The sequence below is a fragment of the Ambystoma mexicanum genome, chromosome 6p (assembly GCF_040938575.1).
Source record: "Ambystoma mexicanum isolate Mex_15411 chromosome 6p, UKY_AmexF1_1, whole genome shotgun sequence".
NCBI lineage: Eukaryota > Metazoa > Chordata > Amphibia > Caudata > Ambystomatidae > Ambystoma > Ambystoma mexicanum.
In genome coordinates this window covers 1,540,770,800-1,540,783,353 of record NC_090935.1, presented here as the reverse complement: position 1 = coordinate 1,540,783,353, position 12,554 = coordinate 1,540,770,800, and the positions used below count along the sequence as shown (strand labels likewise).

Sequence of the window (12,554 nt, the reverse complement as noted above, 5' to 3'; positions counted from 1 at the left end):
CATTCACAAAACCTAGGATGGACCCCTTGGGTACAGCACCTTTGAAGGCAGCTTCAGACCTGAGACGTCTTTCAGTCTGCCCTCTGCATCCCTGGATGCACACACATTCTTGACTACATAAATACATAGTACTGACAGAAATGAGAATCATTACTAGGCAGCCTGATAGAGATAGTTTGTGTGAGAAAGAGACAGAGAGACAGAAAAGCATTGAAAATAGAGGATGTCTGAGGTGGCCGGAGGGAATATGGGACAAGGAAAAAGAGGTGAATCCAGTGATAAGGTTGCCTGGGAAATGGTTGCCAGGGAGCATCATTTCCCTAAATTTGCACTATTCTACGACTGGACAATATAAAAGTACATTATAGGTGTTGTAGAATATGTAGGAGAAGGCTTTTAGAAGTGCAGTAAAAAAGTCACCTACCTACAACTTTTTCCCAGGTGACATTATGACATAGAACCAAAACAAATAAAGTGAGTGAAGAGCAAGGGAGATCGGACGTTCCGATGCCAGGGATCTGCAAACTGTGTCTCTCCAGATGTGTTGGACTAAAACGGCCAGAATACCTCACCATTGACTAAAATGGTTAGGGCTAACGGGAGCTAAAGTCCTAAATATATCTAGAGCCAAAGTCTGCAGACCCATGCCCCATGCCAATAGGCTATTAAAATGTCTTCAAAAAAGTTTTCTGGGTTGATGTGTTATATTCACTGTTCCTGTCAGTTACTATTTTGGTTGAGCAATGGTTACGTTTGCCCCATCAGAAATCTTGTTATGCTAACACATCAGGCCACACAAAACTAAGAGTCTTGCATGTTTTGGAGTCTTAGAAGACATCATATCCACCTTGGAGGGAAGCAGCGTTTGCTCTAGAGCACTGATCGGATTTTGCAGACACACACAAAATACATCTGCATACAATGGACAGGAAGGATCCTAGGGAAGTCCATCTGGTACCCTGCCCCTCTGACATGAATGTACATATCACCAACAATACCCGCCCCACACAGAGACTATGCTGGCCTTCAAAATGCCATGATGGCCATTGTGCAGTCTAGTTTATCAATGTTCACTCAAGACTATCATGTACACTATAAGGCTATGTGAATGCAGACGTGTTCTTTATAAATCCCACATAACACAACTCTGCATTCACCCAAAAGGTGAGAACGAAGCTACTAATACAACAAAGAGTGCTCATATCATATGACTTGAAGAATGTAAGATGCATCTCATTCAAATTCCAGTGGCTTACAAAGGGGTAAAGGAAACCCCTAAAAGTGGAAGAAGTATGCTGTGTTGATCTGTAGGGATCATCTGACACCTAATCCAACTCATTAATGACAAATGTGGGAGGGTGCGAAGAATCTGCTTGGGACTGGAGAGACAGAGAGCAAATAGTGTCTGAGTTTCTAAGACATTGTGTCCTCTACATTTCCAAAAGAGGAGATAGATCACTTGGAAACATGTATGTTTGTTGACTCCTTGTTCATAGGAGATGAAAAGAGTGCTGGCTATGTGACAGGTACAATTGGGCTGCGGTCAGAATAGCCCCATTATTCTTCCTTTCTGGGTGTAATCTTTACATGAATCCTTCTCTGTGGACCTTGCAGTTCTCTGGCTTTTAATCTTCAAATTACTACAATCTGGTGTGAGATGTATACTTGCCTGTGAAGATGGTGTCACTTAATACAAGAGAACATAAGAACAATGCCAGTCCCAGTGTTCATGGATGCTAAAGCTGGATCCATAAACTCATACTCTTAGGGTTTCACGTGCTTCCTAGTGGATTCGTCCTCATATAATAGATAGTGTATAGAAATCTAAAAGTACTTGATGTCTCCACCTTGTTAGATGAATTGGCCATGACAGAATTCAAACTCGTGAAGAAATCTTCTCGAACAACCTAGAGCACAGAAGATGGGAAATCCGTATTTATATAGTCTTCTATTAAAGTTTCCAGCGACTGCACACCATTTTGCGAAGTAGGTCTTGCATTTTGAATCCCACCAGTGAATGGTGTATTCTTATCAATTTGCACCAATCAAACATAAAGAAGATAATACAGTACCACAAGAAACAGCAAGCAGCCACATGTTAAGACAGAGTTAACAATGCCTTCTGGCAAGTGAGGAGAGTGCCCTTGTCAAAGAAAGCAGGCAGTTCTTAAAACAGGAAACACAGCACAAGCAAACCATTATTAACAAGCCAATTAAACATGAGGAGACGCCGCCTGTGCCCATCTGCGTGGCGATGAATGAAAACGGTATTATATAACCTCCTTCAGCTTCAGGAGAAAACCAAGAGAGCCTTCAGACACAGTGCCACCTCATCCGATGATGCAATGGGCACCATGATGCATGCATGCCCCAGAGGGGCCAAAAGAACGTGTTGTCTGAAAGGGTTTACAACACAATGAAGTCTGTATTAGAAGACTAGGGCATGTGTGATTGTGCCATATGCATACTTGCATAAAGCTAGTTATATATGGGATTGATACCTATGCACTTGAATTCTGATTACACAGAAATATATTTTCTGTAGGGTGAGAACTTGAAGATAGTCTTCAGAGGTACACAATGTATATGTCAGTGTATGACTGATGTATAAAGGTTATGTTTGAAATGTCAAGGCCTTCACAAACCTGCATCTACAACCATATTAATAGTGGGAATGGGACATTTTCTGTGTTTAAGATGCTGTGATTGTTAAATTGAAGTATTGATTTCCTGTACTGCCTAAAGAACATTGCAGAGCATGACCTGAATTGGAGACGATAGCCACGCAGAAATGATAAATGGAGGACACTCACAGAGCTCAATGTAGTACAGACTGAATTGGGAGAAGGAGGAAGTCTGAGTCTGCATGCACGGAAACAGCTAAGGATTTGCAGCAGAGATAACGCTCCTTCCTGGGGGGAGTGCAAACTCAGGGTGCACACCAGAAGCTCCACAGAACATAGAAGCAAAGAGGGTAATACTCACAGAGGACAACACTGAAAACATGCATCTACAGAAGCACAGAAATTGTGAGGAGTCACAATTGCACGCAGAAGGGGCATGCTGTCACCAACGGCCAACCGCACTACTCAGAAAGCAGACACCTGTGGCACACAAGATCAACACATATAATTAATATTCCCATTGAGTAGCAATCACGAACATGGGAGCAGCAGGACTTTCCAAATATGGAGAATCGGACAGGGGATGTGCTAAATTGTGACAATAGAATCGTGTGACCAGGTACTAATTATGATAGCAGCAACTGATCAAAGAAATGGGTGGTTATGCCTCAAATTGTGCAAATGTACACACGTGCGTTGCAATGTAGTTTCTAAGCTGCATGTTCTTATCTACTCCCCAGCACACACTGGCTTCTGTAACACCTCACGCCACACGGGCCTGCTCGACTAGCTGCTCAATGGTACCACTACGCTCGCTCGCTGTGAAGCACTACACTGCTCTCCGGTGAGAGGACAGTGCTGTAATACGCACCTTAACATTGTTCAAGCTGAATCAGAAGTCGCAAACTTGAACTAAAGGGAAATGCTAAGGAATGCATGGCAACGCGCCAAGGAAAGAACGCGGTGAATGTGCGGGCAATGATATGAACCGACATCCTCTGTAATGAAGATATCTTGTGCTTAAGTAATGTTGATATTTGAAATATACCATCGGGTAATTGATTAGGAAGCAACCACAACATAATTAAGCAATCCTTCAGTGAACAGAGTTAATTGCCTACATGGTTTATGAGCATTTACAAAAGATATATATAAGCGGGAGGATGCGTGCGTGTTTGTGAGCATGCATGCCTGTGTGTGTTTGCCGATGGCGCACTCTGATCTGCTGTCATTATTTCTCTCTTTGGCAAATGGCTCAGATTTCAACACATATGAATGACTTCTATAAGCAGTCTTTTATTATTACAAAGTTAATCATCCTTGGGTCACGAGAAATCTTCACATTTTCATCCCGTTTTTGGGGATACTTATCCCATAGGGAAGGGGCGGCAACCATGGGATCTCTAGATGATTTGGACTGCAACTCCCACCAGCATTAGCCAATGGGGAGGGATCATTAGATTCGAATTGCAAAACATTTGGCGATCTGCAATTTGAAGAATCCTGCCTCAGGGTATCTCTGACTAATGTTGCATTCTGATAGCAGCGTTCACACTACTTGAGTGGATGTAATCAATTAGCCCATTATCCCCCAGTGCAGAGGGTCTCATTAGGTTTAGGCACTGGAACTCCTGTGAGGTTTGGCGGGCCTCATTACAAGTTAGGGGGCATGGGTAAAATGCAGTGGTATTACTGTATAGTGCCGCATTACCACACCGCCCTTCTATATGGTTTGATTGATTGATATTTTATTTCTATCGCGCTCGTACACAAGTGTTTCAGAGCGCGACAAGGCAAGGGAGGGGAACAGGGGAGAACAAAACAATGATCTTACTAGGCCCAGTGACATTGAGAACGCGCAAGTGCATGGGAGAGGGGGGAGGGGAAAAGTGCATGGAAGGAGGAGAGGTGGAAAGTGCGAAGCAGAGGAGAAACAGATAAATATCAATAAATAAATAATAAAGGCAACAAACGGTGGTAATGAAGCCAGCAATTTGCAAGTGCTAGGTTTAAGGCAGCAGACAGGGTAGGTCTGATAAGTGCAGGAAGAAAAAGGGGGGCTGTATGGGTACAGATACAGACCCCAGTGCAAGGGGTGGCCCGGAGGCAGTGCGGGAGGGTGGCAGGATGAGAAGGTACCTGGGCCCAAAAGACAGATGGTGGCCAGGTGCACAGTGCCAAGAGAGAACAGATCAGCAGGGGAGAGGGGGAGCGAAGGCAGAAGAAAAGAGGAAGGTCTTGAGGTGCTTCCGGAACCGGAGATGGTTCTCCTCAAGTTTTAGAGTGGCAGGGAGGCTCTTCCAGAGGGAGGCCCCAGCTGAAGACAGAGATCTACCCCCAGATCATTTCATAGAAAAAAACGACTGACCCTGAGTGAGTTGGAAGTAGGGGAGCGAAGAGCTCGAGTGGGGAGGTATTTGCGGAGGGATAGCTGAAGGTATTTTGGACCCAGGCCCCAGAAAGCCTTGTGGACAATGCAGAGGGTTTTGAATTTAATCCTTGCATCCACTGGGAGCCAGTGGAAAGATTTCAGAGCTGGAGAGATACGATCCCAGGGCTTGAGGCCATGGACAAGTCTTGCAGTCCTGTTCTGGATTAGTTGCAGAGGGCGGAGAGTAGAGGCAGGTAGATTTAGAAGGAGGCTGTTACAATAGTCCAAGCTAGAGAGAACCAGAGCTTGAGATACCATGAGCTTCAGGGGGAAGGAGAGGAAAGGCAGAGTACCTCTGAGGAGGTGCAGTTGAAAATTTGACTTTTTAGAGACCTCAGAGATGTGGGCGGAGAAGGAAAGGGTGGAGTCAAAGATGACCCTGAGGTTCTTAGCCTCGCAGGTGGGGGTAGGAGGAGGGCCAAGGGAGGCCGGCCAGAGAGTGAGGGGAAAGGATGGTGAAGGTGTGCCGATGTGGAGGATCTCCGTCTTGCTGGCATTCATACAAAGATCATTGGCAGCACACCAATCTTGAATGGCAGTTAGGCAATCAGAGATGAGAGAGGGAGAGGAGGTGGCTGAGGACAGCCTGAAAATGAGTTGAGTGTCATCGGCGTAGCACTGGAAATCTGAGCAGAAAATGGCAATGCAGTGGGCGAGAGTTCACAGGTATTGGTTGAAAAGCCAGGGCAAGAGGTTAGACCCCTGGAGAACACCACAGGTAGAGAGGAAGATAGATGATAGGAAGAAACCAAGTTGGACCTGGGAGGGTCGATCAGAGAGGAAAGAGGCCAGCCAGGCCAGAGCTTGATCAGTGATACCCAGGTTATCACGGATACGGTTCAGCAGGATGATATGGTTGACCATGTCGAGAGGTAGAAGAGAGATCGAGGGGGATGGGGACAGAGGGAATGTTAGAGTCAAGGTTGGAGAGCAGATCTTCACGGATGTTCAGGAGAGCAGTTTCTGTGCTTCTGGCTGCTCTGAAGCCAGACTTGTGGTCATGGAGACAGCCAACAGAATTAGAATGCAGGTTAAGCTGAGAGATAGCCAACTTTTCCAGGAGTTTTCCCAGAAAGGGAGTAATGGAAATTGAGTGATAGTTAGCTGGACAAGAAGGATCAGCTGTGGGTTTGTTGAGAAGAGAATGCACAAGGGAGTGCTTCAGAGGGGAGGTTAAAGATCCTGAGGCAAAGGAGTGGTTACAAAAATCAGCAAGGGCCAGAGCGGGGGTGTCAATGTGGTCCTTGTCTAGCGACTTCGTCAGGGGAGGAAAGAGGAAAGTACGAGAAGGATGGTGGGGCGTGGCTAAAGGCGGATCAGCAAGCACAGATGGAGAATGGAGAGGAGGGGTGGGGGTGTAGAGGGTGGACAGGGTGTCCTGGGTTTTTGAGATAAAGTGAGAGTCAAGGGCATTGCAAAGAGCCTAGGAGGCAACAGGAGGGGTAGAGACTGCAGCAGGGTTAGCCAGTACCTTGCAGATTTTAAAGAGTTTGGCTGAGTTGTTAGATGCCGGAGAGACATGTACTTGAATGCAAACTCTCTTCTTGGTGAGGACAGAGAGTCAGTATGGCTTTTGTAGCAGGCGACAGGCCAGTTTGTCAGAGGATGAACAAGAAGCCCTCCATTTCCTCTCTACTGCCCTACACTTACGTTTAAGTGTAGCTAGGTCGGAGTCATACCAGGAATTGCACTTGGCTTTGGACTTCAAACGGATCCTCATGACAGGGGCAAGAGCATCAAGAGTATCAGAAATTGAAGAGTAGAGCAGAGACAGGGCTGTGTCAGGATGCGAGACAGCCAGAGGTGGAGGGGGAGGGAGAAAGTGGTGGCAAAAGCCTCAATTTACACACACTTCATGGGCCGGATGTCCGAGAAGGTAGGTAGCAGTGTTGGGGTAGGCTTGGCTTGGGGGGAACAGAGGAAGAGAGGAGAGGAGGGCGTGATCGCTCCAGGAGAGAGCAGTGGTCAGAGGGATGTAGAGGGGGAGGTCAGAGGAAATCAAGACATCGAGTGTGTGCCCTGCAGAGGGAGTCAACATGACAATATTACTTTAAATTTCATCATAGGCACTTACATATACATATTTCTACAGCACAATATTAAAATGTGTTCATTTCCAAATAAAATGATCATGCATCTTTTTCATAATATTTAAATAAATAAATGTAAGATCTTGAAGTAAACATTATTTAAAAGGACAATTATCTAATCACCATATCTCAGGATTGTCATTAAGATTTGTTAAACTACTATTACTAACCAACATTCTTTAATTTGTTATCAATACAAATACATATCATACATAAAGCAATGTTGAGAGCCATATTATTACCATGCAAACAGTGGCTCCAAAATAGTTCTGTTTGAATTGTGTCATAATGATAGACGAATTTCCCCTGGTGGAACATAGAAGTGTTACTTGACATCTATTCATAACAAATCGATAGGTGTCACGTATGTGAGCCAATTTGCATAACCTACATGTTCTATTGGGCTTCACAATGCCCAATCGGGGGCCACAAACCAAAGCGTAGGCAATTGGTTCAACCTCATTAATAAAACAAACCTCCTCAAGTGCGGAGATGGACATATTACCAAATATTTTTGGTGGATCCATGTGATTGGGATACATGTAAGAAATCCTTGAGTGGTTTTGTTGTGGCAAGGTCTTAATACTTATTGTTCCAGTCCCATATTTTTTGTTTCTTTTAAAATGTTTTTTTTCAACTGGAAATAGTCCAGCTTCCAATTAGGGCCCCAACCGATTGTTTGAAACAGATCCAAATGTACCCATTCAAATTTGTTTAATGATGTCCCAAGAGATTTCTCCATGATATTACCCAACATTTTTAAAAGAGGGCACAATGTGGTTTTTAGGGATTGTATATACAGATCACCACCCTTTTGTAGGACAAGTCTCAACAATGAGGTTAGGCCCAACTCCCAGCGGATGGCCTCAACCAAGACACTTTGTGGTAGACCCAAATCTCGCCACCAGATTTTACCTTCCAATATGTTCAACCAATCATGGAACTCTGTATAAGTCACCTCAAGCCCATATAGAATGGCCGGAATCAAACACTGTTTGTATACCAAAATTACCCCTTTCAAGCTATATCCACCTGTTCTTTCAGCACATTTTCAACCATAGACACAAGTGCAATAGCCTTTTTACATTTGCTTTTGGTCAATTCCATGTTATTTAAATTAGTGCAGACAATATTGCCCCCAGTAATTATATGTGGACCCTTCTTCAATAATGCCCTCAGATAGATGAAGAGGTCTAGGCGGGTGTCTGTATTTTGTTCTGTCCAAATTGAGTACTAGCCTGTTCTCTTAAGCATAGGCACCTAGCTAATTTCTTGATCTTGTTAACTCCACTAAGGTATGATCAACCAAGATCACATCATCAGCATGAGAGAGCCAGGTGATATGGGTTCCTATTTTAGGGGTAGTTTAATGATACCGATCAGCGCCTAAGAAAATCAGCCAGGTAAAGGTTGAACAGTAGGGGTGTAGGCACTTACCCCTGTTTAAACCCTTTGTGAATGGGGATGTACTTAGTGCAGGCACCCATACTGCTAACCTTATCTGAACACATGTGTCGTCATGCAGCCGGACTAGCAGATTGAGCAGATTAAGAAGTCTCCACCGTGGACCACAATAGTCGCCTGTCTACTGAATCGAAGGCGGCTCTGAATCCATATAAGAGATGTATAAGGGAGGGTTTGTGCATCGTTGGGCAGTACGCATCACTGTGTTTTGTGTCAATATGTGTCTCGGGAGGATAGCTCAGGGGCAACGTGCTCTCCTTGGATGCAAGACAACACGGAGCACCACAAGGTCGATCCCCGGGTCCGCGCTTAGAAACCTCTGTGTATTAAGCACGTTATAAGTAACCTATCCTATCATATCATATGTTATGGATCGGATCTGACCCTGTACGAAACCCAGTTTGAAAAGGACTTAACAGGTTGGTCTCCTCCACTCATTTTGTGAAGTCTTTTAACGTGGCAAAAAGCCTATAAGTGGCAGGATCAATCCTATAGTTTTTCTTGAATATTGGGATGAGTACTGCCTTTTTCTAAGACTTCGGAATTGTCCCTTCTTACAATATCTTTTTAAAGAGCAAAGCAAGAATGGGAGCCAAGGTCTCAGGATCCCTATGCAGTACTACGTGTGCAAGGCTGTCAAGTCCGAGGCGCTGCTTATAACTGTCAGGATCCTATCCGAGTCCAACCTCAGGCTAGATATATTATGGCAACTGCCCAATACTCCATAGGGTAGTATGCTGATGGTCCCTTGTGAATCCATCAGATACTTAAACCATAACCACTCACTGATGGGATTGGTAATCATGGCCGCTTTATTACCCTCGACAGTTTTCAGAGTGTGTCAAAATTCGTTCAAACTGTTCTTGCTAAGGAGACAAAGATGTTTTGGCAATGAACATTTTTGAGTGAGAAACACCACCTTCTCACCCAATTGGTATATTGGTTCTTAGTTTTCTTTATGAGGGATTCCTTCTCATTGTCACCCATAAGCAACCTACTGATGCGGCTAATGTCCTGCCTTAATAGGTGTTTGGCATCACATATATCTCTCTCATAAACATTAGCTTGTGCCTGACCTTGTTTTACAGAGTATGAACACCCTCTTACAGCTATAGATGAAGTCCAATATTTAAAACATTCCACCATCTGATTGGCAGTCATGTCCCTCAGTGCCGATTTGGAGGCCAAGTGTGGCATTGTCAACTAAATGACCTAAGATTCTTGTCGGTTCAGGTTATCATGTTCCCTGCACTATTTATTTCAGTGTCTCTTGCCATGTAGTTTTGCTGAGAATCCCTGTCCATTCGAATATGCAGAGTGCGGGTGGCATGATCACTAACAATCAATATATGGCCAGTACCCCAACACTCCCATAAAAGTAATCCAGGTGAGGAGGAGGGGGAAGATACCGATTTGGGAAGTGACCTAGACATTGCAGACAAACCAGAGATTTGTGACACCGGGAGCCAGTGGAGAATTTTGAGAGCTGTAGAGGTGTGATCTCTTGGACAAGTGCCAGTAGCAGTTTGCCTGCAGCATTTTGTGCGCTTTGTAGTCTAGTTAGGTGGTATGCTTGGACTCCGAGGTAGAGGGTGTCAGCATAGTCCACTCTTGACATTACAATTGATTGGACCGTGGCAAGTCTGTTGGGAAAAGAGAGGTATGGAAAAATGCTTCTAAGAATTTTGAGGTGGTAGTGGCAGGACTTAGAGACATTGTTGACTTGGTGCGAGAGGGTTAGGTCATATTCGAGAGTGCATCCAAGGTTTTTTACAGAGGTTGAGGTTGACAGGGAATTGCCCATGCATGATGGCCAGGGTAGAGGGTGCGGAAGAAGTTTGATGTTGCCACACACCATGATTTCAGTTTTGGTGGGGTTTAAAAGGAGGTGGTTTGTGGTCATTCAGTGATCAATGTCAAGGAGGCAGGCGGCGAGGTCAGGCTGGCAGCTGGGTTCTGAGTTAAGGAGTTTTGGAATTAGTTGGGTGTCATCGGCGAAGTTGTAGCACAGGATATTGTGAGAGCGGATTAATCATGGGAGGGTGGCCATATAGAGGTTGAACAGGAGGGCTGATAGGCATGCTCCTTGTGAAACTCCAGTATTGACTGGTCAGGCACTGGAAGCAAAGGAGGAGAGTAGGGTTATTTGGTTCCTATTGTTGAGGAAGGTTTCTATCCACGTGAGAGCGTTTCCACAGTTTCCTAGGGAGTGGAGGCGGTCGAGGAGGATTGAGTGGTTGATTGTGTCAAAGGCGGCGGATAGATCAAGAAGGATCAGGGCAGCGCATCCCGCAGAGTCTGCAGTGTTTTTAAGGTCATCCCAGATTGAGGTCAGGGTGGTTTTGGTTCCGTGTCGGGGTCTAAAACCTGATTGAGCGGGGTCTAGGAGTTTGTTGGCTTTGACAAAGGCATTTAGTTGGGAGTAGGCGGTTCGGTCGATGAGTTTAGCAAGGAACCTGGTGTTTGAGATGGAGCAGTAGTTTTTGGGGTGGAGAGGGTCGAGGGAAGTGTTTTTTTAGAAGGGGCTTGACATGAGCAGTTTTGAACACGTCTTGAAAAATTCCCCAGGAGAGAGAGTAGTTTATGATGGTTCTCGCATATTCTCCTGCGCAGGGGGATGCAAATATTTCCTTGATGGTTGAGGCTGGGCAGGGGTCTAGCGGGGAGCCGGATGGTTTCCGGACGGAGAGAAGTTTGAGAAATTGGTCCGTTGATATTGGTGCAAAAGAGTCGAAGGTCGGGTGGGTAGCAGTTTCAGGTGGTGGGTTGGCAGGTAGGATGGGTGGATTGTGAGGTGGGTGCAAGAGGGCCAGTCTGTTGATTACGGAATTTGTTCTTTCGAGTGCAGTGGTGTAGAAGTGGAGAGAGAGTGAGTTGCAGAGAGATTGAGAAGGGGTCGATTGGGTGGTGATACATGATGGTTTGGTGAATTCAGAGATGATTTTTTGGAGTTCCTTGTTGGGGTTTTCAAAGTTCAGGATTCGAGAATTGTAATGGGCTTTTTTTGCTTTCCGGATTTTGGCTTTGTAGTGGCGATGGTTCCGGGCCAAGGTGGTTCTACTCAGAGTGGTTTTATCTTTCCGCCATTTGCGTTCAAGGAATTTATATAGTTGTTTTGCGGTCTTCATGTTAGGCGGAAACCTGTGCAGTTCCCTCTGGGACCACTGCAAAAGATTTCGGACTACAGTTGTTTGGCAGTAAACCCACTCGGTAGCAGTCTGTACCACACAGATTCACTTGGTAGCTGTGGCTGAGCAGTCAGACTTCCCTCAAGAAGAGTTAGGCAGTATGTGGAGTATACAATATAGGGCAATCTACACAGTACAACAAGCAAACATGGAACAAATTCGGTGTAAAGATATAAAGGTATTTATTTATAACAACACATCTATAGGAAACACTCTGGCACTAATACGGCAAACAATTTCAATCACAATTACTATACGAAGAAAAAGATCAATCCCCCTAACAATAGTTCGACAAGTCTAGGTTCACTGGCATCACTTATTTGCAGACAGAGGTGTATGCTTTAACCTAGATGGCACTCTAGTATTCGTTAGGTCGGGAGAGAAAAATAAGGCAGGTTATGAAATCAACTCGGTACCAATACTTTACGGAAAAATGCAAGGCAAGTAATGCTGGGTCTACTGCAGATCACAAAGTTCAGAGGCCAGGCCCACTCGGAGAGAGGCAAGGCGATATGTCCCAAAAAGTGTCTCGGTGGAAATGCGCTTCGAGTCTTTATCGCAACTTGATATGGAAAGTTTGGACCAGTTCAGAACAGAACGTTAAAGAAAGCTTGGAGGCGACCCAATGGAAAGGCGAGGATTAAGACACTTCACTCTATCGAGCAGAAAGGGAAGCCAGGCGGACACAATACCTTGTTTGTGGAGAGACAGCTCTGGCGGGGGCAGTTGTTCCTGGTGGTGGATGCACGTCGGGTCT

At 45.1% G+C, this 12,554-nt stretch overlaps 1 protein-coding gene across 1 annotated transcript in view; it reads right to left on the bottom strand.

Moving 5' to 3' along the window:
- LOC138510630 (neuronal acetylcholine receptor subunit alpha-7-like) overlaps positions 1–12,554 on the bottom strand; it is a 2,317,401-nt gene that overhangs the window by 2,085,906 nt on the left and 218,941 nt on the right. The window lies entirely within an intron of this gene.